This window comes from Enhydra lutris, unplaced genomic scaffold (assembly GCF_002288905.1).
Source record: "Enhydra lutris kenyoni isolate GAN:26980312 unplaced genomic scaffold, ASM228890v2 scaffoldscaffold3, whole genome shotgun sequence".
Classification (NCBI taxonomy): Eukaryota; Metazoa; Chordata; class Mammalia; order Carnivora; family Mustelidae; genus Enhydra; species Enhydra lutris.
In genome coordinates, this window is record NW_019154087.1 from 72567156 (window position 1) to 72594584 (window position 27429).

General features: G+C 45.1%; 1 protein-coding gene across 1 annotated transcript in view; it reads right to left on the reverse strand.

The window, feature by feature from the left end:
* Positions 1-24109, reverse strand: part of LOC111157336 (zinc finger protein 395) — a 43302-nt gene extending 19193 nt beyond the window's left edge. Inside the window, exon 1 of the mRNA XM_022518661.1 lies at positions 24035-24109. The gene's annotated coding sequence lies outside the window, so the exon portion shown is untranslated. The remainder of the gene's footprint in view (positions 1-24034) is intronic.
* Positions 24110-27429: the final 3320 nt, after the last annotated feature.

Below are 27429 nucleotides of genomic sequence, written 5' to 3' on the forward strand. Positions count from 1 at the left end.
CGAAGGCAGAGGCTTAACCCACTGAGCCACCCAGGCGACCCTGATGGACAGTTTTAAAGGGATCCTGAGCCTTCCTGTGCTTCTCATCCCTGCTGCTGTCATTAACACACGGGGGGGCTACCCTTGTATTTTGGTCAATGTCCAAAAGGGGTTAACCTCAGCAAAACACTTCTGATGTACTAATAGCCCTGAGGACATCTGCCATCAGTTAAATGACTAGAACAGACAGAATAGGAAAACAACCCCTTTCTGTGGTTCTGAGTTGCAAATTGCTATCTGACATGTGACTGTTGCTGGACAACCACCTGTCTCAGCACGTGTGTGTGTGTGTGTGTGTGTGTGTGTGTGTGTACACACATGCTCATGCACAATGGCTGCTCTCTCCTCCTACCCAAGGACACTGCAGCAAGCCAGGCATCACCTAGCTGCACTTCCAGGAGGCAGGTCATAAGTCAAGGTGATTCAACACACACCTAATGAGGTTTTTGGGGGGTGCTGTTGTTGCTGAAGGAGAATGAAGCTTGGAATAAGACTCCCATTTGTTAAATCTCGGGTGCTTGCTGCCTGTCTAATGAACATGGGGAGGGACACCAACCCTCTGCCAGGAGTTTCGGGTTCCCTACTAAACCTCAGCTTTCCATTTTATGATCTCCACTGGTAACTACTACACAGAACGACAGTTTGAGTTTTTCGTTCTTTGGCTAATATTTTGTGTTTCCTTCTTAGTATCTTATCAGAAAGCTATTTTTTTTTTCTTTTAAAGCTATAAAGTTTTTTTTTTTATTTTTTATTTTTTACTTTTTTATTTTTTATTTTTTATAAACATGTATTTTTATCCCCAGGGGTACAGGTCTGTGAATCGCCAGGTTTATTTTTCTTTTTTAATCAGAGAGTGAGCACAAGCAGGGGAGCAGCAGGCAGAGGGAGAAGCAGGATCCTTGCTAAGCAAGGAGCCTGATGTGGGACTCAATCCCAGGAACTCAAGATCATGACCTGCGCAAAGGCAGCCGCCCAATTGGCTGAGCCACCCAGGAGTCCCGTAAATCTACAAAGTTTTAACTTGAAAATTTTCTTCAAGTGACTATCTAAGCTCATCCAAAGGTCAAAATATTGTAGCAAACCACAGCTTTCATTTTACAACAGAACTTATCAGGATATAGGATTCCCAAACAATTCATTTTTCAGCAATGCTATAGGATTCTAATGTAGCATGTGCATTTACAACATATTTATGATTATATGCAAATACATCTATGGTCCTCTTAGTCTTCTGGTCACCTTCAGCCCTGGCAAAATAAGTTGCCATACCCCTATGTTATCACCACCCAAATGCTGCCTGGTGGTTCTCAGACTTAATTTCCACCCCCCCCCCCCCCCCCGGAATGCCTACTCCAGAAAAAGGAATACATACACTGGGCATACACTGACCTTTCTTTCCAGAAGCTTCTACGCAGCCTGGCTTTTCACAGAAACCCCTTCGAAAATAGTCAAGGGCCTCAGCTAAAACTTTTAGACCCCTCAAGTTAGGTTATTACACCATTCCAAAATTTTCGATTTTTCACAATACAAGTTTAAGATATAACGCACTGAGCATGTTAGTGACTGACAACTTTTCTAAATCAGCTGTTTGAAAAATGACTCTCTGTATTCTCAGGGCATTCTAATTATCATCTTTTACTGTAGGTTTTTAAAAGCTAGATTACAATCCATCTGTGTATGATGGTTTAGACCATCAGCAAAATTAAAAATTACAGACCAGCAAGACTGACAGGGACCTTAAAGGTTGCTCAGCTCCCATTCAGGGCTGGAATCCTCCCCACAGCATCCCCTCTAAGTGAGCACCCAGCCTTCCCATTATTGTTAGTAATAGATGTAATAGAAAAATGGAAGGAAAAAGTGAAAGTCCCAAATAGCAGTGCTATTTTCATATTCCAGCAGATGGGCCATAGAAATAGGTCATCTGATCTGGTTACACTGAATTTTCCCCAGCAAATGCTAAATGACCATGATCAGCAAACACTTTTGTTGGTCTGACTGCACAACCATCATTTGGTCCAAGTCAAGGAGATCATTCTGTTTGCACGACAAGCAGGGAAAGAAAGCTGTTTTCACAGTCCTACCCAGAAACAAGTGCACTTCCCCTTCCTTCACACCTAGCTCCCCATTTGCTTTCAAAACCACCAAGGTGCCTATCATGCACTGCTGTCTCCTGCATACACTGCTGGGTATTAAAACACATTCTTGGGCCAGTACCCAGCACACGGGTGCTGGTAATCAGTAATCTGTAACAATGTCTACTAGTGCCAGGAGGACTGCATCTCCCTTAGACTGTAAGCCCTTTGAGGACACAGACAAAAATCTTGCTTATCCCATCAGATTGAGGATTTTTTCCTTCTTTCTTTCTTTCTTAGGTTTAGGATTTTAAGTGGGTGATATCCCTATGGGTAAGGAAAGCCCCAGATTCCAAAAATAATGTGCCCTAAGAAATATACCTGCTGCTTGCCCTAAAATGACGACAGATTATCAAAAGCAAAGGTGGAGGTTTACTGTTAGGACTCAGTTCTGAGACTGTTGTGTTTTCTTGAAAACAGGCAGAGAATTCTATGTAAGGAAGAAGGCACAGGTAAAAACGTGCTTGCGAATATGCTGTGTGAGGCAGAGTGTTTGTGTAGCACTGTTTTTGTACATGCATGGGGGGAGGGAGAGCACACATGTGTACGTGTGTGCGTGCACTGTGGTTAAACCTGATCTGAACTGTGCTAAAACTATGTGAGCGTTCCAGAAGGAGGCGGGGAGAGGAGTGATTGCTGACTCGGCATTTTACCCAGAGCCCAGTAGGAGGAAGGAAACCAGGAGCTGAATATCTCCTAGAGAACTAACCATTCTCTCCAGCAGTTTTTAAAGGAAGCATACAAGAGACCTGCTCATTAACTCAAACCACCAGGGGCTGTCTGAATGGCTCTTGGGTTTACACTCCCTTTAACACACACATTTGCAGACTTCCTTTGCCTCCTGACCTCCCGGAAACTCAAGAAAATACGAAGGGACGATACAATCCCCATTTTACAGCTCAGAAAACTGAGATTCCTCAAGGTCATGTTATTTGTCCAAGCTAACAAGCTGTGGCATCTGCAACTTTCCTGGATCCTCTCTGAAGTAGTTCTGTTTTTTCCACAAGCGGAGACCCAGCAGCAGGACGGGGGCTCAGGATGGAGGGCTCTGGAGTTCACAACCCCCATACCTTCCCATGGCCTTGTCTGATCCTCCTAAGACTGTGAAGAGGAAAGTGTGAGTTTCACTGGGAAGAAAGGACCTATTAGAAGCACTTACGGTAACAAAAAGCACAAGCTGGCAACAAAACAACCACCTCCAAAAATATGAAACATGGAGGTGAGAATTTAAAAAGCCTAACAATCCATTAGCATAAGGCCCTGAGTAGCACACATGCCAGAAAGGGAAGTCTGTGCAGTAATGATGCCCAAGGTGCCAATCCCGAGACAAAAAAAAAAAAAAAAAAGGTTAAAAAAAAAAAAAAAAAGGCTTTCTGATGTTCTCCTTTAGGAAGGCAGAGAAATACACTCTCTCTATATTTCTTTTTTCATTTAAGTGGTTGAAGTAGAAACTATTTGGATTTCAATAGTCATTTGAATGAATAATCACATTCCCTAAGGGCAACCTACAGAAGAGGGAAAATATATATATATATATTTGCAAACCATATTATCTGATATGGGGTTAATATCTAAAACATATAAAGAACTCATATAACTCAAGAGTGAGCAAACAAACAAAATCCTCAAATCACCCAATCAAAAATGAGTAAAGGACCCAAACAGACACTTCTCCAAAGAAGATATATGGAGGGGTGGCTCAGCGGGTTAAGCCTCTGCCTTTGGCTCAGGTCATGGTCACAGGGTCCTAGGATCGAGCCCCGCATCGGGCTCTGTGCTCAACAGGGAGCCTGCTACCCCCCCCCTCTCTCTCTGCCTGCCTCTCTGCCTACTTGTGATCTCTGTTGTCAAATAAGAAATAAAATCTTTAAAAAAAAAAAAAAAAAGAAGACGACATATGGAGGGCCATGAAAAGATGGAAAGATGGTCAACGTTGCTCATCATCAGGAAAACACAAAGTAAAACCACAATGAGGTATCACCTCACACCTGTCTGAAGAGTCATCTTCCAAAAGACTAGAGGTAACCAATGCTGGCAAGGATGGGGAGAAAAGGGAGCCCTCGTGCACTGTTGGCGGGAATGTAAACCGTACAGCCACTAGGGAAGACAGTATGGAGGTTCCTCACAAATAAAAACAGACCTACCCTATGATCCAGGAATTCCACTGTTAGGAATTTATCCAAAGGTTAAAAAAAAATAATAACTCAAACAGATATCTGCACCCTTGTGTTCACAGCAGCATTATCTTATAGTAGCTAAGACATGGAAACAACCTAAATGTTCATCGACAGATGAATAAAGAAGATGTATGTGTCTACTGTGGGCTATTATTCAGCCATGAAAAATGAGGAAATCCCACCATTTGCAGTAATACGGACAGACCCTGAAGGCATTGTGTTAAGTGAAATAAGTCAGAGAAAGACATATACGGTATGATCTCACTTCCATGTGGAATCTAAAATAAAAACAAGAGCAAAACAAGCAAGCAAACAAGAACTCAGAGAAAAAGAGATCAGACCCGTGGTTATCAGAGGCAGGGGGATGGTGGGGCAGGGCATCAGAGGAAGGTAGCCAAGAGACACAAGGTCCTAGTGATAAGATAAGTAAGTACGGGGGATGTGACATCCCACGCAAAGGCTAGAGCTACCACTGCTGTGTGATCTACAGCAAAGGTGCTAAGAGAGTAACGCCTGAGAGTACTCATCACAAGAACACTTTTCGGGACGCCTGGGTGGCTCAGTTGGATGGACGACTGCCTTCGGCTCAGGTCATGGTCCCGGAGTCCCGGGATCAAGTCCTGCATCGGGCTCCCAGCTCCATGGGGAGTCTCCTTCTCCCTCTGACCTTCTCCTCGCTCATGCTCTCTCTCACTACCTCTCTCTCAAATAAATAAATAAAATCTTTAAAAAAAAAAAAAAGAACACTTTTCTCCCTTCCTTCTTTCTTTTCACTGAATCAACATTAAGACAAATGTTAGCTGAATCCGTGTAAAGCAACCCATCACACTGTATACTTATGCAGTGATGTATCTCAGCTGATCCTCAATAAAACTGGAAAAAATACTCGTCACAACAGTGGGGCTTGTAAGGAGGGTGAGAGCCACCTGCTGACTTGCCTGGCTGGAACCAGCATGTTAATAAAAGGGCAGCAGCCCTTTCCTGTGAGGGCTGATCAGAGCACACAGGGCTTCAAGTGCCCAAGAAAGGTGCCACCCGGTCTGGCGGGTACACCACCAGTGTGAGACCCCAAATTAAAGATAAGAAACCATGCACATGCAGACAAGATTGGTCAACTCAGAGACACCTAACCAAGAAAGGTTAGTAGGTAAGGAAAGGGACCGGGAATACCTACCCAAATACCTCTCAGGAACCCAAGGGTCATCTGGGAGGCACCAGTCTAAAATGTAAGCTTTTTGGAAGTAAACTGTAATCTCAGAAATTATAAATCACAAGAAACATGTAATGTTGGCACGAAAGAATATTGTAGTAGCTGGAAGCACTTAAATCCTGAAATAGGAGCTAAACACCAGAATCTGTTCTAAGACCAGAATGGCTGGCTGGCCAATGGCTACAGATCTGTCTGAGCAGTAGGGGGGTGCCAGGCTTCTACAGACCAACTTTTAATCCAACTTTTCCCTATATTCCCATTCCCCCATGAACTATCAAGTTTTCTGTTTCCAGACAGCGGGGGGGGGGGGGGGGGGGGCAGCCCCTCACCCTGTGGTTCTATTATCTTCTCCTGGGAGACTCTGCTCTGCTCTGAGAGGGGAGCACCCTCCAAAACCAGCAGGAATGCTTCCTATCCCCCCAGGGGTGCCATGGCAGAGGGGGAAAGGCTGCAGGATGCTGAGGGGCTGAACACGCCTCACCAAAATGGACAGCCAGCCCGCAGAGGAGCATTCACTGCAGGGGCACTTCTCCAGGGAAAGAACAGACGGTAGACAGGGATGTGAGCCAGTCACCTCCACCTGTGTGACCTGCGACACTCAGCCACCATTCTGGAGCCTCGTTTCCTGCCTCACCTGTAGACAATGAGAAACATACCCAGAATCTGGAAGTACCCAGCACTTGACAGATGCGTTCCCTTGCCCTATTCCCTTACTCTAGATGGTGTTAGATTAGCCACGTTCATTACACAATAGGCAGCTCAGAAGGCTCAGTGGTCACTGTGGCACTGGCAGCTGGGAATCGCACTCAGCAAAGGATATTCAACCAGAACCAGTAATACAACTACTGACTCCAAAGGAAATCCAAAAGTAAACCACGGGTGAGCCACTGACTAACGGAAATCACAACAAAACTGATTTCAGCAGGATCAGGGGAACCCAGAAGTCCAACAGATTCTATCTGGAGGCCTGCTGGCTCCAGTGAACAACCCCAGGGATCAGGGCTTAGAGTTCAACACCCAGCCAGACAGCTCTGCCCCTACAGTTCCAAGTCAGGACCCAGGCCACTACCCGTCGCCCACATGACCTGCCCCCACCCCCACCCCACCTGCTCACACACAAGCCCAAATCCCGCTCCATTCCCCCTCCCCCGAGCCAAAATCTCTCTTGGTGCCCTGGGCCTGCTGCCAAAGCTCCCCGAGGTGGAACCCCACCGGCCTCCCCGAGCACCCTCCAGCGGCAGCCTCCCCAATCTGTACCCCACCCACAGACACTTCAGTCTCGGATTCCAGCTGTCCAAGACCCAGACTCTGCCCACGCCAGGGCAGACCCGCAGGGGAAACAACTCAGCACCGAATGCCCAGAGACCCGGGGAGAGGGGCACCCCAGAACACAAACAGCGTTTATAAAAACATGCTGATGCTCCACACAGGTGCCAACTCTGAACCGACGAACTGCCCAGAACGACCAAGAAGCCCAAGCGTCAGCCCCTGCCTTTAAAGAATGTTGGGCAAATGGAGCTCCCACCTGGGCCACACCTCCAGCACTTGTTTCTACACACTTAGTATGCTCCAGAGCAACGTTCACATCTTTGTGCTGTATAATTAGATGAATGCATCAGAATTTGCTTATTTCAGGAAAAAGCAAAAAACATCCAGCACTCTGACATGGAAGTCTGATAAAAAAAAAAAAAAATGGTTTTCAGGATGAAGCTCAAAAAGTTAAATGAATGTGCATGTTAAAATTTTAAGTGTTTGACATAAGTTAATTAAGCCGAAAGAAAGTATGCTATGAATATTTAAAAAAAAAGTCTGCTGGGTGACTGGAGGGTGAGGGAGACAGACACACTCCTCCAGAAAACAGAAAGTCAGTCTAAGTGAAGCAAGTAGAGACACTGTCAAGAAGACTGTTTAAATACACGGTGAAAAATGAACACCGTGGGGGAGGGGCTTGCCCAGAGCACAACCACTCAGGGAGTACCCTTCTCCAGAGAAGGCTATTTCAGGAGTCTTCATGCCCCAAAAATTGCGTGGCTGAGGCTGGGTTCAAAGACAAAACAGAGACGGAGAAACTGGCTGAATAAGGCTTGACCCCAGTCTTGGCTCAGGGTGTCCACTTGTGAATGACTTCCCTGAAATGGACAGGCTAATGGCATCAGGCAGAGTGCTCACTGGTGAGGATGGTCTAAGCCAAAGTGACAAAATAAATGTGGATCAATCACAGAGACCAGATGGCTCACACTCATGAGTTTTGAGGGAAGTGAAGAATGAAATCAGCACTCAGTAGGCCAAGACACACAAGCCGTGGTTACATGGCACTGCTGAGCTCCTGCCTGCTTCAAGGACGATCAAGGAGGCCACCCACGTAGCAGGCTGACAGGTAGACTACACTTAGTTGGGGGCCACCAGAGAACTAGAGCCTTTGAGGAAAAAGGCACTTCCATGTACACAAGAAACAAAACTGCATCTAACTACATCATTAGAACTGTTCCAGAATAAACCGGAAAGAGAAAAACAGGGGGATCTTCTCTATAATAAACAGCTTTTCGAAGACTGATGCTCCTTCTGGAAGGTTCCAATAGCCATTATTTGCCAAAGGCTTATGTGCCAGTCACTTGCTGAGCATTTCATGTACTGCATCACATTTCACCCTTCGAATAATCTCATGAGAGAAAGACCACTGTCTTCTCCATTTTACAGGTAAGGATACTGAGGCTTACACACATTGAGTCATGTGCCCGAGGCCACAGAGCACAAAGTGACTGAACCAAGGGGGCTCAGATATGTCTGATTCAGATTCTGCTTTCTACTGTATTATATGGGAGACCTATGCATCGAGGAGAGGAGGAAGAGGCTAGACTACATGACCTCTTACAGGCTCCTTGTTAAGAAAAACTTGAGTCACTGAGAGGTTAATGTGGTGGTGGTGGTTCAGTACGCGGAAGAGGAAATGAAATGGGCATTGTGAGAGCAACGTGTCAAGCATGGGGCTCACTCAGGGTCTGGACTAAAATTATTATCTAATACTTATTATAAATACCCCCAAGAGAATGCAGAGCGGAAGAGTCAGGGTTGCAAACGAACTCGAACTTCCCAATGTGTGACCTTGGGCAAATCACCTGCCTCTCTATGTCTGTTTCCTCACTATAAAAGGAGGAAAATACTGGCTCCTACTCCAAAGATAATTTGGGGCTTTGGGGAAGCAATGCAGCTTTGTTTTCAACAGTCTCTTGGTTTTAAAGGGTCCCCAAGCTCCTCTTCCTGGAGATTCGGATTCACTGGGTCTGACAAAGCAGCCTAGGAAAAAAAGTGAAAAAATGCACCTCAGGTACTAAGCACCGTCCCTTCCTTGCAGAGTACCTGATACATGATAGGCAGAAAAAAAGAGAAGAAAAAAGACACTAAACTCTGAGTAGTGCTAAGCCAAACTTATGGGAAGATTACAAGGGAAACTTTGAACAAATAGGAGTAAAAACAGCCAGTAAATTATAACAATGACAAGGGCAATGTAATACATATAAGGAAAAAACACTCAAGGCCATGTCAAAGCTCTAGGGTAATCGTCAGAACCTCATAAAAGGACCTCGATGTAACAGTAGATCAGACTGTCATACTACTGTGATCATCAAGGCCAAAAGACAGACGGACAAACCATTTTGTCCACCACCACGGCAAGAGTACTAAAAACATACTACCCACCTACCCCTTCCCCATAAAATTAGAGACTCGTCCATACTGAGAACACTGGCTGCTGCCCACCAAAAAAGACAACCTGTAAGACCAGAGGACAGTCACCTAAATGGGTTGTGTGATGGGGCAGACATGCTAAGGAGGCCAGAAAGACCAAGGCCAGGAGGGCCCTGAGATAAGGTAGGGTGCCAACTTTGTCAACAAATCCTGAAATGACAGAAGAGGTACCATCTGCTGATGCTGAAGGGAGACCAGAGGAGGGTATGCCTCAACACCCCAAAAGAAGACTATGTAAATGCATCACTGGGTTTGGACAGGAGTTTTAATGCAACAGGGGTGTCCCCCTGGGGTCAGAACCAGAACCGTTTGCATTAACATCTGCATGAAGGATCTGAAGGCAAATCCCTGTGTAATACTTACAGCTGCAAAGGGCCCTGCCTCTCACCAATGAGATGACCAGCAGCACCAGCACGCAGGTGCCTTCAAGAGAGACACAGCCAAGTCCTCCCTCGATACACTGCCTCCTAAAGGCATGGATTTGGCCTGACATGATGAATTTTCATGATTTCTAGGGAGTTCTCGGAAATCCAGAGATCATGGCAAGAAGTGTAAATACAGAGAGACACACATCATCCTTCTCCAAATAAAATGAAACTGTTAATAAAAGTAATATGACAGAGTTCTAGATTTTTTTAAGAATGCTAAACTGCTTCCAAATGTGCCTCGCCCTTGGCTTGAGCATTTAAGCCACACTTGGAATTCTAAAGATGTCACCGAGAAGAATTACAGATGCACTGAAGGTCTCCAGTTTGGAAATGAACTGGACTGAGAATTTGCCATCCAGAGTCCTCAATGTGCTACGCATCCAACCTGTGATTCCTCTCACACACCACGACCAACATGCAGACCAAAGTCCTCAGGGAGACCGGAAAGAATGAATGATGGGGCTCAGACGGGCTCTTCCCAACACCACCTGTTGTAGCCAAGCAGCCCTGACTTACAGCCGGCGGGGGCAGAGGGGTGGCCAGGGAGCCATACACCTAGCACAAGTTAAACCCTGCCCTAGTCTTAGGAAACAACTGCTTCATACTAGCCGTAGCAATCAGACATGAGAGGGGAAAAAAGGCACCCATGTTGGTGAGAAGTTAAACTGTGACTATCTGCAGATGACATAATACTATACACAGAAAACCCTTAGAACTCTATCAAAACTATTAGAAATTACGAATGAATTCAATACAGTTGCAGGATACAAAATTAATACCCAGAAATCAGGTGTATTTCTACACACTAAGAATAAAGTAGCACAGAGAAAAATTAAGAAAACAATTCCATTTATGTTCACATTAAAAAAGAGTAAAATACCTAGGTAGAAACTCAACCAAGAAGGTGAAAGACCTGCACACTGAAAACTATGAAGATGACACAAACAAATGGAAAGATATTTCATGCTCATGGATGGGAAGAATTAATACTGTTAAAATGCCCATACTACCCAAAGCAATCTGCAGATTTGATGCAAACCCTATCAAAACACCAACAGCATTTTTCACAGACCTAAAACAAACAATACTAAAATTTGTATGGAGACATAAAAGGCTGTGAACACCAAAGCCATCTTGAGAAAGAACAAAGCTGGATGTATCATAATCCCAGATTTCAAGATATGCTACAAAGCTGCAATAAACAAAATAGTATGGTACTGACACAGAAACAGACACCTAGATCAACAGAACAGAAAAGAGGCCAGAAGCAAATCCAGGCTTGTATGGTCAATTCATCTACGACAACGGAGGCAAGAATACACAATAGGGTGGACACTGAGAAGAAATTTAAAAAATAAATAAAAATTTAAAAAATAGTAATACACAATAGGGAAAAGAGAGCTCTTCAATAAATGGTGCTGGGAGGAAGGGACAACTACCTGTAAAAGAATGACCACTGGCTTACACCAAATGCAGACACTCAAAATGCATTAAAGACCTTAATATGAGACCTGAAGCCATAAAAATCCTAGAAGAGAACATGGGAAGTAATTTATTTGACACTGGCCTCGGCAATATTCTTCTAGATTTGCCTCCTGAGGCAAAGGAAACAAAAGCTAAAACAAACTACTGGGACAACATCAAAATAAATGTTTCTGCACAATGATGGAAACCAACAAAATAAGAAGGCAACTCTACTAAATGGGAGAAGATATTTGCAAATGACATATCCAATTAGGGGTTAGTATCCAAAATACATGAAGAATTTATACAACTCAACACCCCCAAAATAAATAATCTGATTAAAATTGAGCAGAGAAACTGAATAGATATTTCTCCAAGAAGACATACAGCTGACCAACAGATACACGAAAAGATGCTCAACGTCACTCATCATCAGGGAAATGCAAATCAAAACCATCATGAACTATCACTTCACATCTGTCAGAATGGCTAAAATCAGAAAGAAATTTTCAAAAAATTTTTAAAATATCAAGTAAAAAATCACAAGCGTTGGTGAGGACATAGAGAAAAAGGAACTCTCATGCACTGTTGGCAGGAATGCAAACTGGTGCAGCCGCTGTGAACAGTATGGAGTTTCCTCAAAAAATTAAAAATAGAAATACCATCTGATTCTGCTACTGGGTATTTACCCAAAGAAAATGAAAACACTAATTTGAAAATATATATGCACCCCACGTTTACTGCAGCATTATTTACAGTAGTCAACATATGGACGCAGCCCACGTGTCCACAGATGGATAAAGAAGATGCAGAGTACATATACAGGGAGTATTACTCAGCCATTAAAAAAAAAAAAAAAAAATGAGGGACACCTGGGTGTCTCAGTTGGCTGAGTGGCTGCCTTTGGCTCAGGTCATGATCCCAGGGTCCACGGATGGAGTCCACATCTGGACTTCTCCATCTGCCCCCTCTGCCTGCCGTCCCCCCTGCTTGAGCGCTCTCTGACAAATAAATAAACAACATCTTAAAAAAAAATTGAGATCTTGCCATTTGCGACAACAGGGATAAACCTAAATGGTATTATGCTATGTGAGACAAATACCATATGATTTCACTCCTCCGTGGAATCTAAGAAACAAAGCAAATAAACAAAAAGCAGAATCAGATTCATGAAAACATAGAACTGATGGGTGCCAAGGGGACAGGGACAGGGGGACAGGCAAAATGAGTGAAGGGGAATAAGAGATACAGTCTTCCAGCTATGGAACGAGTAAGTCGGGGGATGAAAGGTACGGCAAAGGGAATGAAGTCGATGTATTGTAATGGCATTGTATGGTGACAGATAGTAGCTACAGTTGCAGTACAGGGTTATTGAATCACTACGTTTTATACCTGAAACTAATATAACATTGCGTGTCAACAGGAAGGGAAGAGGAGAGCAGGAGCGAGCGAGGGAGGGAGGGAACAATCACTTCATGTCTGAGCCCAATTCAAGTATGTCCTGGCCTACAATCAGGTCTAAGCTAGGAACTGACCTTGCAATGTATCTTCCTTAAGATTTCAAATCAGAGCACCCTATTACCCAGCAACTGCTTTCTCTTAGTATCTACCCTAGATGAACAAAGAGAGGCATGTGCAGCCAAGTTTACTGTAACAGCTTTGTAACAGGAGAGAGTCTGGAAATAACTTAAATGCCAATCAACTAGGGGAAGGTTCTCAAGACTGCCAGGCAGGAGTTAGACAAAATCAGGAAGTCCTAGATGGGTGGACAGGAAGCAATCACCAAGATGTCCTGCCATGGGGGACAGGGGAGCCAACGCGCTGAACTTGTTTTAAGTTCTATAGATATAAACACAAGTACGTAAAGCATCTAGGTACCAACAAACTCCTCTAACAGAGGTTAACCTCTGGAGAAGGCCTCGGATTAGGAGTGGTTGTCAAGAAGATTCAGTTTCCTCTGGGAAGTCTGCATTTGTTTTTGTTTTGTTTTGTTTTGTTTTCTACAGAGAATGTATTCATGCATTCTCTGTAATGAAAACTGCATTTAACAGCTGAATGTTTTTTTAAGGGGGAAGGGGGGGGAGGGAGGAAGAAACTGACCCTTTTCAATACATTTCAGTAAAGTGTTGAGGACAATTTGTATCTGAATCTGACACATGCTTTCCAGGAGGCTGAGAGCTCAGCAGTGCAGGGAGTGGGCTTTGCAACACAGACCTTGTTACACTATTACAAGCCCAACACTGTAACTCCGTGGATCATTAAATTTATATGTTAGTTCAAGGAAGAGGCCAGGAAAGAGAGAAAGCATGTCAGGGGGCCTTCTGGAAACCCACGGGGATGTCCTAGGAGCAACTGCAGTTCTAGCTGAGCATTCTGCCTCTCCAACACAGGCAACTAACACACACTTGCCAATAATGGCAGCCTCTGCCCAACCGCACACATTCCACCCTAGGCCTGGTTGTCTGTGCCTCAGACTCTTATCAGAATTCCTACCATTAATCTGGATCCCGTGGACTTATGAGGACGACGAATCTGTATGCATGAGCACACGAGCGCCAAAAATTATTTACTTACCAGGGCCACCTAACCATATAAAATACTGATTTTAAAAACACACTCTTCTGCCTCTTCAAAGCCCTACTCAGAAAGCCAACATTTTAATATTAAGAACCTAGGAGGCAAAACTAACCAGGGTGATTGAGATCAGAGCTGTGGTACTTCTGGGGGGGCGGCGGCGGTAATGTGGAAATGGTCACAGGGAACATGTCTGCAGTGATAGAAATGTTCTGTCTCAAAACGCATTTGTCAAAACTGATTAAACAGCATACTTAAGATCTAAGCATTCCACTGTATGCAAATTATACCTCAATTAAAAAAAAAAAAAAGCTCCTCAGACACTGTTTCTCTGCTGGCTGCAGCAGAACTTTGAGCTGTCCTATCAGACATCTGAAATTTCTGTTGTGCTATGTAAAGAGCTCGAGTACCATGGCGACAGTCACCATAAAAATAGATAACAAGATTAAAATGGATAGAGGACACATGAATTTAAGAACGGCACACCAAGAGCAATTCATTTCCAGCAGAAGAAAAATAGAAAGAGGAGAGGGAGTTTTTCATTCCGCAAGCACCAAAAAAAACAAAAAACAAAAAAAAAAACCAGCCACCGAAAGTGGTTTTTACTAAAAGAGTTTTATGGCTTCCCTACACTCAAAGGACAAAAAAGGCTGTGAACGGTTATTTCTTATCATACTTTGCTTTAAAAAAAAAAAAAAAAAGCATATGATAGTCTAAGTGTTTCCCATACCTCCAGTAAGTGGCCCAAGGAACCAGTTCCGAGCGATTCAACAAACCCAGCTGATGGTCCATACTCTGTGAGGCCCCAATGATACTGAGATAAAGCAGACCTTTATCATTAAGGGCAAAACATTTCCAACTTCAGTTCTAAAAAACCACGTCCTGCCTGTATTTTTTACATATACCCAAAGCTGTCATCCCCTACTTCCTGCACCCCCAATTGCTTCACTCCATGTAAAGAGAGCACTTTCTTGCCAAATACTGATTTTTCAAGTGCCAAAATGTGAGGCTGGATCACAGGGACACAGAAATCATCTTGTGATATTCTCCAAAGATGAGATAAGCCTCCATTCTCTCTGCAGAGCTAAGAAATTTTGTTATGGGATTTACCCCTAGCACTGCCCCCCCCAACAAAAAGTAACCCAAAAATATCAGGAAGAGAACCTAAATTTTTTAAATCATCATAGCAGATTCTAAATATGCCCTCTAAGTAAAATTTAGGCAAAATTAAACTAAAATTTTATAGAAACGGACATTGTATTTTCTATGTGTAAGCTATTAATAAACTGAAAAAGTAAGTATTTTTATTTTTTTTTAACATTTTATTTATTTATTTGAGAGAGAGAGAGAGACAGTGAGAGAGAGCATGAGCGAGGAGAAGGTCAGAGAGAGAAGCAGACTCCCCGTGGAGCTGGGAGCCCGATGCGGGACTCGATCCCGGAACTCCAGGGTCATGACCTGAGCCGAAGGCAGTCGCTTAACCAACTGAGCCACCCAGGTGCCCTGAAAAAGTAAGTATTTTTAACTCGAACCACAAACATTATTGTCTGTTATAAACCAAAAATGCGCATTCCTGGAAAACCTCACTCTAGATTTCTTTAAATTTGTCCCTTTGTTCTCTTTGTCCCTAAACCTAGAGAGCCATCATGGAGCTCAGCCTGATCCCCGGTGTCAGGACAGTTTTTAATGCACTACAGCTGGTGACAGAAATCTGCAGTGTGGGAGATGAAACAGGAAGGAGATGATCAAGGGCACTCCCAGGTCCACCACAACCAGGTGGACAAGCCATCATTCAGTAAAAGGGCCCCACCTTCAGTCACTCAGTATACTGAATAAAACTGCCCAATAAACACACTGGTCTTCAACACCGTCATCTTTTTATCATTTGCCACTTCCAGCCCACCCTCACCCTATGTTTCTGAAAGACCAAATTCAGTTTTCAGCAACCACAACCCTGACCAACCGTGAAATGGTTCTCCTCATCCTCTCTAGAATGACCCCAGAAGGGTCTCCCAAAAGTGTGGGGATTCACTTATAAACATTTTTAAAAGAGCTTACATTCACCCAAATACTATGCAAGCAGAGGTGTATCCCCTATTCCACATTATCTTTCAGCATTGACAAGTCATATAATAACCCTAAGAACTGGAAAGTATTTCAGAGGTCAGCCTAATTCCTGTCCTTCTCTTCTACTGCATCCCTAATCAACAGCATTCAGCCCAAATTGAATACCTCTGACAATGGGAAGTTCACTACTCCATGGGCAGACATTTCCCTTGTTGGACAGCTCTGCCAGCTACCAAACCCATTTTCATAGTGAACTGAAGATGGTTCTCCCCTTATTTAGGGTTAAATGGAAACTTAAAGCTCATCAACTTCGGTGTAATCATTGTACAGATAAGGAAGCCTGTAATGTATAATCATTCCAGAGATGAGAGATTAGAAACTGGAGAAAATAAAGTAATTGTTCTCTCCACTGGTCATATTCCAACTATTGTGTACCCACCCATGAGGGTCCTCACTCCAGTCATTCCTGACCCTACATCATCCTAGGGTCCCTCCTGAGGATAAAGTCTTGCTTGCTTGTGTTTTCTTCAAATCATGCCTCCCCAAACCTATCATGGCCCAAAGGTCAAATGACCAGGGAAGTCATTAAAAACAGATCCTGTGATCAATGAATTTCTGATCCAGTTATTAACTAGATTCAATTTTCTAAAAGCCTCACCCCACTCTGGGCTCACATCAAGCCATGAACAATAGAACAATCTCAAAACTTTCTTCCCCCCACATGATCTGCCCCTCTTCTGCATGTCTGGAGTACCAAGAGAGCTACAGTATGCTTGTCTACTCATCTGTTCATCTCCCTCTTTCAATTAGATCACCAGCTTCAGGTCAGGGGCTGAGTCTTACTTTGTTGACTCCAGCACCTAAATCAGGGCCTGACATATAGTAGGGAGGTACTCAAGATCAGTCACTGAATAAACCATCTACCTTTACCCTATCCTGTCCTTGAACAATAACATGTTTTGTTTTAATAGCAGTGATCAAGATAATGAAAAGATAAATGGGGGGGGGGTAGTTGCAAAAGATACATCTGCTAAGGACTGTTATCCATAATATACAAAGAACTCCTAAAACTCAACAATAAGAGAACCAACAATTCGATTAACAAATGGGCCAAGGAGCTTAACAGACACCTCACCAAAGAAGATACACAGATGGCAAAAAAGCACATGAAAAGACGTCATCACAGTCATTAGGTAAATGCAAATTAAAACGAGATACCACCATACACCTATGAGAATGCCCAAAATCCAGAGCCATGATGCTACCAAAGGCTGGTGAGGGTGTGGAGCGATAGGAACTCTCATTCATTGCCAGGGAAAATGAAAAATGGTACAGCCACTTTAGAGGGCAGTTTGGAAGTTCCTTACAAAACTAAACACGCCCTTATCATAAGATCTGGCAATCACACTCCTTGGTATTTATCCAAAGGAGCTCAAAACATACATCCCCATGAAAACCTACAGCAGCTGCAGACGTCTATAGCAGCTTTGTTCATAAGAAGTGCCGAAACTTGGAAGCAACCAAGATGCTCTTCAGGAGGTGAATAGATACATAGTAACTGTGGCTCATCCAGACAATGGAGTAGTCTTCAGTGCCATAAAGAAATGAGCTATCAAACCATTCAAAGATATGGAGGAAGTTTAAGTGCATGTTACTAAGCAAAACTAGCCTGTCTGAAAAGACTATATGCTGTATGATTCCAACTATATGACCTCTTGGGAAAAGAGAAACTGTCCACAGTAAGAAGTCAATGTGGTTGCCAAGGGTTGGGGGGAGGGAGAGATAAATGGGCAAAGCACAGAGGATTTTAGGGAATAAAAGTACTCTATATGATACTCAGTGGTAGATACTTGTCTTTAATATATTTGTCCAAACTCACAGAATGTACAACAACAGTAAACCCTAATGTAAACTATGGTCCTTGGGTGATTAGACATGTCAATATGAGTTCATTAACTTCAACAATGTACCACTCTGGTGGGATGTCCATAGTGGGGGAGGTTATGCATGGTTGGGGGGGCAGGGGGTAAATGGGAAATCTCTATACCTTCTCAACTTTGCTATAAACCCAAACCTGCTCTAAAAAATACATTAAAAATATATAGCAGTGTTTTCTCCCCACTGTGCTATAAATACACATTATAGCAAATACAAATAATAAATTTAAAAATGCAAAAAAAGTCACTCAGCTCCATCCACCCTTCCAGTATTGGTAATTTGCTCTTAGAATTAGTATATTTACTTCCATCCATTTTCTATGCACTTTCTTTAGGATTTGAAATCATATTGTAGAGGCACCTTAACTTTTAGCAGAAACATTTGCCCATGTTAATTTAAAGCTATTCCTAAACATTGTTTTTTTGAAGATTTATTTATTTTAGACAGAGCATGTGAGTGGGAGGGGAAGAAGGAGAGGGAGAGAGACTCTCAAGAAGACTCTGGACCTTGGACTCCATCTCATGACCCTGAAATCATAACCTGACGCCAAAACCAAAAATCAGTCACTTAACCAACTGAGTCACCCACCACCCAGGCATCCCCTTAACATTACTTTTAATGGCTTCATCATATTCTATTATAAAGACATATCCATCAGAATCATTTATAGGTTACTTCCAGTCCAGTCACACCATTGGACATTTAGCCTGTTTCTAATTTTCCCTAGAGTTAAAAAAAAAAAAAAAAAGACTGTGAATAATCCCTGTGCATAAACATCATCCACATTTTGGATACAGTCTTCACTGTGCTTCCAGAAGTAGAATTAACTTACCAGAACATATCAACAATTCAAATTTTAAAAACTACATCACACTTTATATTTATCCCTTACTCAATTTCTTTTTTAATTTGAACTTCATTCTGGATTCCTACGAACCTTGATCTACCTCCTAAATAAGCAACCCGTCCCACCTCTGCGCTGTCAACAAAGCTGACAAACACAACTTCTGTATCCCCATCCACGACACTGGAAACAATGCTGAACAGCTCACGGCCAAGAATAGAACCCTGTGATGATCCTCTTCAGACCCCCTTCCAGGCTGACTCAGCGCCACTAATTAACAGTTTTTGCATATGACGGTCAAATTAATAACACCATCCAGCCCACATTCCACTGCTTATTTAATATGGACCATCATATCTTAAGAAACTGTTAAACACTTTACTAAAGCCAGAGTGCGCCAGAGCTATTCCCTCATTTCTGTCCTAGCAGCAAACCACCGTGTAAAACAAGAAACGGGTTCAATTTGATACCGTTAGGCTGACTTCTGGTTACCCCGACATCAGACAGCCACACATTTTTAAGCAAAGAGCACGTCACCTTTGGCTTCTGTTAATGTCACAACAGCGACATTTTAAGTAATCAGATTGTGCAAAGCTGCATAAAGCAGGGCGAACACTGGTCCGTCCCTGTCACCTGGGGAAATGCTCAGAATCACTGGTGGTTATGAACTTCCAGGGTGCACCAACTGTCCCCAGACCACAGAGACCTGAATTTAGTCAACTTCAGCTGGTCTCCAAAAAGCCTAGTTTTCCAGGGGTCATCGGCACTAACATCTGGGTTTGAAACAGTAATTCCGTAGTCATTCTAAATCCTGGATTATCAATCTCTGGACCACAGAGGCCTGCCCCCAGAGGTATCCTAGGAATAGGGAAATAAGAAATGACACAGCCCCTCTCTTTACTGTTCCTTTATTACTGACTCATATAACCAAAGATCCTGAGAATCTAATGTCATATGGCATTTGACAGTGGTGACTCACATCTCACCAAATTATTACCCCAACATCATTCTCGGAAGATACGTGCCAGGAGCCACCATCTACCCATGCCAGCCAGAAGCAGAAAAGTGGAGGGCTTGAGAGATCTTGGGGTCACTAGAAATTGGCCTCACAATACACAATATAGCCCAAAGCCCTAATTAGTACCATTCCAATCATCAGAAAAATATTTCAAAGTCCTAGCCAGCAGCAACTCGGCAAGTGCTGTTGATTTGCCTAAAACAAATCACTCGCACACAAATATCTCAGATTCCATCATGTCACACTCCTACCCAAATCCCCCAGTGGCCACCCAGAGCCAGGACAGCCATCCCAAATTCCCTAGGTTGGCATTTAAGTCTCTTGAAAGATCAGGTCACAAACCCAAAGGCCTACAGACTAAATAGGGAATGTAAAGAGACCACACTCAAGCAGAAGGGGGTGCTGGGAATATGATAACGGGGAACTACCAGGCCTGTCTCCTGTCCATTGGAGGCCACCACTACTCACTGCCTGTTCTGATTCTTTGAGTCCCCAATCCAGAGGTTTTCTGGATCGTTCCCAATTTTTTAAAACCTTTGTGTACTCCAAATTATAACCCCTTCTGTAGGCGGAACACATTCTCTGGGTCACTGGTTTATAACCCCTACACATTGATCCTAACCCACCTTTCCAGACCAGCATCTCCCCACCCTCTAATAAGAACCCTCTTTTATTCACTCTTACACACACTGTGCACATCCTAACTCCAAGCCTTTGTCCATGTTACAGAGCCCCCCAACTGTGCGGCATCATGTGACACACCAAGAGTTCATCCCAGACTTCCCGATCCCCAAAAGTGTTACCAAGCCACTCCAGCCCAAGCTGCTTGCCCCCTCCTATGAACCCTCCAGGGACTTATTTTTCACTTTGGCATTTAATCATCTTGCCTTGCTCCTTAATCATAGGTATACCTTCTCTCTCCAACTAGCCTGTAAATGTTCAATCTCTTCCTCATGCTTCCCTCCACTTGCACTACTAACAGGAGCCCTGCACACGAGCAGCTTAATAAACACTTACTAGATGTGAAAGTTCTCTATAACTGTGTTTTCCAAACTGGGTTACATCCATGACAGAGTGGCTAAGTCAACTGAGTGGGAGACAGCAAGCATTTTTCAATGAAAAAGAAAAGAATGGGGGCGCCTAGGTGGCTCAGTGGGTTAAAGCCTCGGGTCAAGATCCCAGGGTCCTGGGATGGAGCCCTACAACAGGCTCTCTGCTCAGCAGGGAGCCTGCTTCTCCCTCTCTTTCTGCCTGCCTCTCTGCCTACTTGTGATCTCTGCCTGTCAAATAAATAAATAAAAATCTTTAAAGAATGGAAAATAAAAGTACCAAAGGAGATCGCACCAGGCAAAAGAAAGGAGTACTTCAGGAACTTAAATTAGATTTTTACATACATGATTTACTGTGCCTAGGTCATGATGTAAATTTTATTTCTTAATGTAGGTCACAGATAAAACAGTGAAGAAAAAAAAAAAAACCCACTACTTTTTAAAGAGTAAATTAGCTCAACCACTGCTCCATGAAATCCTTTTTGACAGTCATATATTCCCGATAAAGAAAAATATCTGATGGACGCCTCTGCCCACACAAGGCAGCTTCCCCTGCTAGCTCACTGATCCTGCATCTCAGAAAAACAAGGAGGCTCAGGAACTCTAAAGTACATTCTCCGCTCCATTCTGCAACTTTTTGCAATCATCCTCCAAATTCGCCAGCCCTCAGATGTTGCAAGTTGAGGCTTGGGGAATCTGCCTGTCAAATCACCCTAAGCCACCCTTGCAACAAGAAAGAGGAATTCAGAGCTCAAGAAAAAACCGGTGCCAGCTCCTCACTGCAGGTTCCTGGGAACCAGCAATGGCACAGGTTAGGACAGACCTAGCCCTGGGAGAGGCAGTCTCCCTAGTCCCCAGATTCCCTCCTTGCTGGTCACCTTGCTGCTCCTCCATCTTATGGCTTCCCCCTGCACACTCCTACGAAGGGACACCAGGACTAGCCTGAAGGTCTCGGCAGAGAGCATTATTCAACTTGTTTCAAAGCCCGACAATTTCTGTGTTTAGCAAATTCCATTCTTCCCTCCCATCTCCAATCCCAAGTTGCTCTGCCAGCTTCAGGTTCAGGACCTGGCAATGTCATTTGAATGGCAATACAGAACAGAGTCTTCCAATTCACTCACAAGCATCCTCCATTAGTAGGACCTATGACCTCTGGCTAAGACAACATCCCACTCAGAGTGCCTTCCCTCTCCCAGCTTTGGCAGCATGGTTTCCCACCAATCTCAGGGCTTTGGTTGCTTGCAGGACACCTGTGTTTGGACGTCTTGGCAAATACGAGAAACCTCTGCAGCCTGTCAATTGCTTCTCTCCAAAACACACATTTCCGATTTCTCCAGTTACCAACGACAGCAGTTCCAAGGCCCTGGCGTGTAATCAATTTCCACAAAGAATTAATTTCCATTCATCTCCTTCCTTCACCCTGCCCCTATCAACAGATTATTTCAACAGTAATGCTTTTCTAAAATCCACCCTCTTTTCCATCTCCAGTTATCCTGGTCCAAACTCTGAGCACTCCACAACTGTAACAGTCTACTGATTCGTCTCTGAACATTATTTTAAAAACCTTTCCAAACACCCTTTCATTACGTCACTCTCGGGCTCAAAAACCTTTCATGTCTCCCCAGTACACACAGGGTAAAGTGCAATTCCCCAGTCTGACTTTCTAGGACTTTCACAATCTTAACCATTGTTCCTCTCCATCTTTATCTCCTGCTCAGGAAACGTTCCCTTGCCTGGCCAAGCCCATCTCCTGTCTCTCAGGAAAGCCATGTTCAATCACACCTCATGACCCACCTCAAGGGTCTCGTCCTCCAGGAACACAGTGCTGGTGATTCCTGCCCACAGCCCTCTTCTCTGAGCTCCAACAGCATCTCTTCCACACTTCACATTTTGACAGCTAATTGTGCCTTATCTTAAGGTCTTATTACACATGCTCAAGGGTTTCTGTCTCCTCCTCAAGATTATAAACTCTGGAAGGAATCATCTCATCTATCTTTTGTATCCTCCCTCACCAAGATAAACTGTTTGAACCTACTCTCTTCTGGCACCTGTTACCTCTCCCTCTCCTGCCTTTGGGCCTTGGCCAGTGAGTTATCCTCCAACTGCCCAACTTATTTCATAACTCAGTACCCTTAATCCAGTCCCCCAACTCTAACTGTCCTTTGATACTCCTCCTCCCCCCAGCATTTAGAGTAATTTAGGCAGCCATAGCCCATTAATTTGAACTTTAGTTCTGAAATCACTTCCACCTGGTCAGAAGGATTTCTGAGGCCTTAGATTTCTTGTGTGCCTCTTACCATTTCTCCCTGAGAGCCTGGCACTGCTGAGAACATAGCAGCCCCTCAAAAGTACCTGTGGAGTTGAACTTAATTGCTGTTTCCCTGTGTTTCAAGTTCCTTGAGACCCAGAACCTCTGTTTACACAACACCTCAGGAGGGTGTCAAAAAAGCCTTCAATACCTGTTGATCACTCACTTTCAGGCAAACTGCAGCAGGGACACTTTTGTAGAAAGAGGAGTGTAAAGAAGATAGTGGCGGCCTGACATCACGGAAATGCCTGCCTGAGGGAAACGTTCCAAAGCCACCGAGGACTGCCCAGGACTGCCGGAACTCAAGGAGGCAGTGCCACCCCACCGGCTGGCAGGTGGGCTTCTTTAGATTTCTGAGTCAATGCTAAAGTGAAGGCGCTGAGCCCTGAACTCCCAGACAGGGAAGAAAATTCTGTCTTTGGAATTGTTTGCATATGACAAACTCCAGGGCCAGGCCCCCACCCGAGCACCCCACATGCCCACAGTGCCCCTTCCAAGGGGCGCCAGGGGCCACCGGTGAGGAAAGGCAAGGTTAAACCGCCTGGAAGGAAGTGGGGGTGGACAAAAGGGGACAGAAAGGGTGGGGGGCAACCCCCGAGCTGGAGGGTGTGTCGCGCCGCGCGTCCGGGAGCCCGGCGCTCGCTCGCTCCGTGGAGTGGGCAGGCACGCGCGGGGCGTCGGGAGGGCTGGGCTGGCGGCCCAGCCGGAAAGGGTCAGGGAGGGGGCAGGTCCGTCTCCGTCGGAGAGGCGACTCCGGACAAGCGCTCAAAGTTGGGGAGGGGGTTCCTCTGCGAGCGCCCGCGGCGGGCGAGAAAAACAAGGCGGCGCACGGGAGGGCGGGCGGCCACCCCCCCACCCAGCCGGCGCGGGCACTTGCACTGCCGCAGCGCCCCCGCGTCCCGACCCGCCGCTAACCCGGCGGCGCCAGCCTCCCGTGCCCTCAGGCCGCCGGCCCGGCCCCCGCGGGCGTGCAGAGCGTGGGAAGTTCCCGGGCCGCCCCCGTCCCCGGGCTGCAGCGCCGCGAGGTCCCCGCGCAGCTCACCTCGCCCCGCCACGAGCAGCGCGCGGGCCGGGCAGCTCCCGCTCGGACAGCTCGGCTTGGCTCGGGGCTGCAGCTGCCGCGGCACCCGCCCGCCCACCCGGCGCGGCCCACAGCCCCGCTCCGCTCCGGCCGCCCGCCCGCCGAGGCTCCGTTCGCGCCCACCTGGCCGGCCTGCCCTCCCTCTCCGGGACACTGCGCTCACGTACGCGGCCGCGGCCACAACCCGGCCCGGATTCCCCGCCCGGGAAGGGAGCGGAGGAGCGCGCCAGCCAGCTAGCGAACGAGCGAGCCTCGGGGACACACCCCCCCCCGCCCGCCCCCTTCCCCAGCCACAGGCGCCGCGCGCGCCCGCGGCCTGCGCGCCCCCGCCCGCCACGCGCGCCCGCGGCCTCCCCACACACCCACCGCGCGCCGGGGATACACACCCCCGGCCGCCCGTAGACAGTGGGCGCTCAATAAGTGCCCGAGCGACTCCTTCTGCACATGCGCACTTGAACCTGACCGACTTGTGACACCCCCCCCCACCCCCACCCCACCCCAAAATCGGAACCGGCGGCTACAGCCCCAAACCAAACTTGAATGTTTGCCTTTTTTCAGTGAACCGCAAACCGAGCCAAAGTTTTTTTTTTTTTGCTGTTGTTTCTCCAGGCCTGGCTCTGGGATGGGCTTCTCCGAGAGAGGCCGAGCTCGGCCCCAGGGCGGGAAAGGAAATCAGAGAGCTCTGGGCGCCAAGTACGGGAGTTTGGCGAGGGCGATAGAGACCCAGGCCGTGCAGCCGGCACCCGCTCCCAGCGCAAGCGAAAGCGCGAGAGGGAGGGAGCGCTGGAGCCAACCTTTTCATTTTCTTTTTGGGTTAATGGTTTCCTCTCCATTTTATGGCATTTTATTCGATTTTTACCCGTTCGTAGTTGTAAAGTGAGGTGTTATTTACTCTTTCTGGAATTAAATGAAAAAAGTTAACTATTAGCTTTCAGCCCTTATGTAAACGATACCAGTTGCTTTTGGCACCGTTAGGCGCTGGCTTTTGTATAATTTGTAACGAGGAGAATTGAAGCTGTTCCATTGTGTTGCTCTATGTTTTTCAGAGATAAGACCACAGCGTTACGGTAGTGAGGGGCCCCAGAGTCTATAGGTACGGGTAATATACGTTTATATTCAAGTAAATGTAAAGAATAGAAGAAATAATTCCCCTCCCCCAAAAAGTTTTAAATAGTTTTGAACATACTTGTTGCACTTCTTCAACTTGAGGTATGCCGTTTTTCTTGCAGAGAGGCAATGGGGTGTGTGCTGGAAAGGACTAAACTTTGCAGTCAGACAAGCCTGGTTTGCAGTCCTGATTTTACTGCCTTATCTTTATGATAGCAGATTTTTATCTCTCTGAACCTCAGCTTCTTTATCCGTAAGTTGAAATAGAAAGCATAGGTATAGTGCCTAGCTCATACCAAATAAGCAATAAATATTGTTTCCTTTCCCCCTTCTCCCACCAACTACATAGAAAAAAAAAATCTAAGTAGGATCAAATTCTTATAGGACATACATTTCCAACTGGGGGCGATTCTGTCCCCAGGACACATTAGCAAGGTTTGGATACAATTGGGCTGGGGGATGAGGGGGCAGGCCCAGAGGAGGGGAGGAGTGCTACTTGACAGGTATAGGCCAACTGTGCTGCTAAGTACCCTGAACACAGGAGAGCCCCCACACAACAAAGAATTACCTGGTCTAAGATGTCAGGAGTGCCACTGTTGAGAAATCCTACTGTAGGAGAGTTCTACTCTCCAACAGTTCGTCAAAGACTGATTCTACCTTTCAACTCTCATCCTCAAGGAGACATTCTTGTTTTGCATTTAAAAGAACAAGAATGAAGCCACGGTGGGGATCACAGCAATTCCATTAAGGCTCTGAAAACCTTTCCTTAACATGAAAATGCAGATTCGAATTTTACATTTAATTATTAAAAGAGTAGTTTAGTTAATTAACAAGAATGTATACTCCCTTATTCTTAAGGTATTTTATATATTATGTATTACTGTGGTTTATAAATAGCTTAATGTTCTTTTTTCCCTTTTCCCTCCAACAGTGGGTGTTCGCTCACTGTATATTCACCTCTCTGCTAAGTTCCTCACCTACCCTGACGTTTGTAATATAGTCCCTGCCCTCAAGGAACATATAGCCTGGTTGAAAGTGGATTCAGGCACATGAAACAATTAAGGAACAATACGAGATAGCACATAATTAAGCTTTAATTGCAGGACCCAGACTAAGGTGGTTCAGATGAAAGGGAAGTGAGTTCAGCAGCAACAGCCCAACACTGCCTACGTGGCTGAGGTGTTCGGTGATGTTTATTGAATAATATGAAATAGTGAAAGCTTTTTACGCTAGGTAGGACTCCAGCTAGCATATAAACTCCATGACAGTGCTTAAACTGCTAGGTTTTGTAAAGAGATGTTGGTGCTGGGCTGTTTATTTTTCTTAAAACATCTAGTTCAAACTTGTAACCAAACCTCTATATTTCCCCAGATGACTGAGCTTTAATAAAACGGAAACAATCATTTATTTGACAAATATGTGAGTTCCTGCTGTGTGCAAAGTGAACCAAAAGAATCTTTAAGTTTGAACAGAACCCGCTGCTTATGCTGTTTGAGACGAGCTTATGAACCCAGGCCAGCAGAAGGTATGAGCCCTCTCACAGCGTGAACTGCACGCATACTCCTTGCCACTACAGGTACATACTTGCTCAGTATGCATTCCAGAGTTTCTCGCATTAACACAGACTCAGAGAGAATTTCCCATCACAAACAGCCATTACCAAACACACATCCAGCACTCAGCACCCTCACAAAGAATCCAGGCCTTTTGTCCTAAAGACACCCTGAATAGCACACACATTACACAAAGCAAATTGTAGAAAGACTGACTTGTTGGTTTGCTGTCTTGGCTCCCCTATGACTAGAGCTTGCCCTTTCTGGAGGCTGTTCCATCCTAGAACTGCCCTTCACCTTGCTTCCTCCCATACTCTAGCCTCCTATTACAATGCAGGCATCTTGTACCTCTTTCCCATTAAATCATTAGCTTCTTGGAAAGCATCTCCCATTAGCTGAGGTTAAGCAAAGCAGACCCAGGCTCTGCCTCCTACTATATGGACACATTTATAGGTGATTTTTAGGGCAGTTTGAGTCTGAGATTGTCACTATCCCCAATCCCCTGGTGTAACTGCTCCCATTCTGGCTGCCACCCCACACACCCCCCACCCCGTTTCATTCTTTACTGTGGCCTCTTTCCTCTGTTTGAAACTCTTCAAAGGCTTCCCATAGCTTTTATAATAAAGTCCCAGCAATTCTCATTCAGATCCTTCATGGTGAGCCTCCTTATTAATTCTCCAGCCACTACCTGCCCCG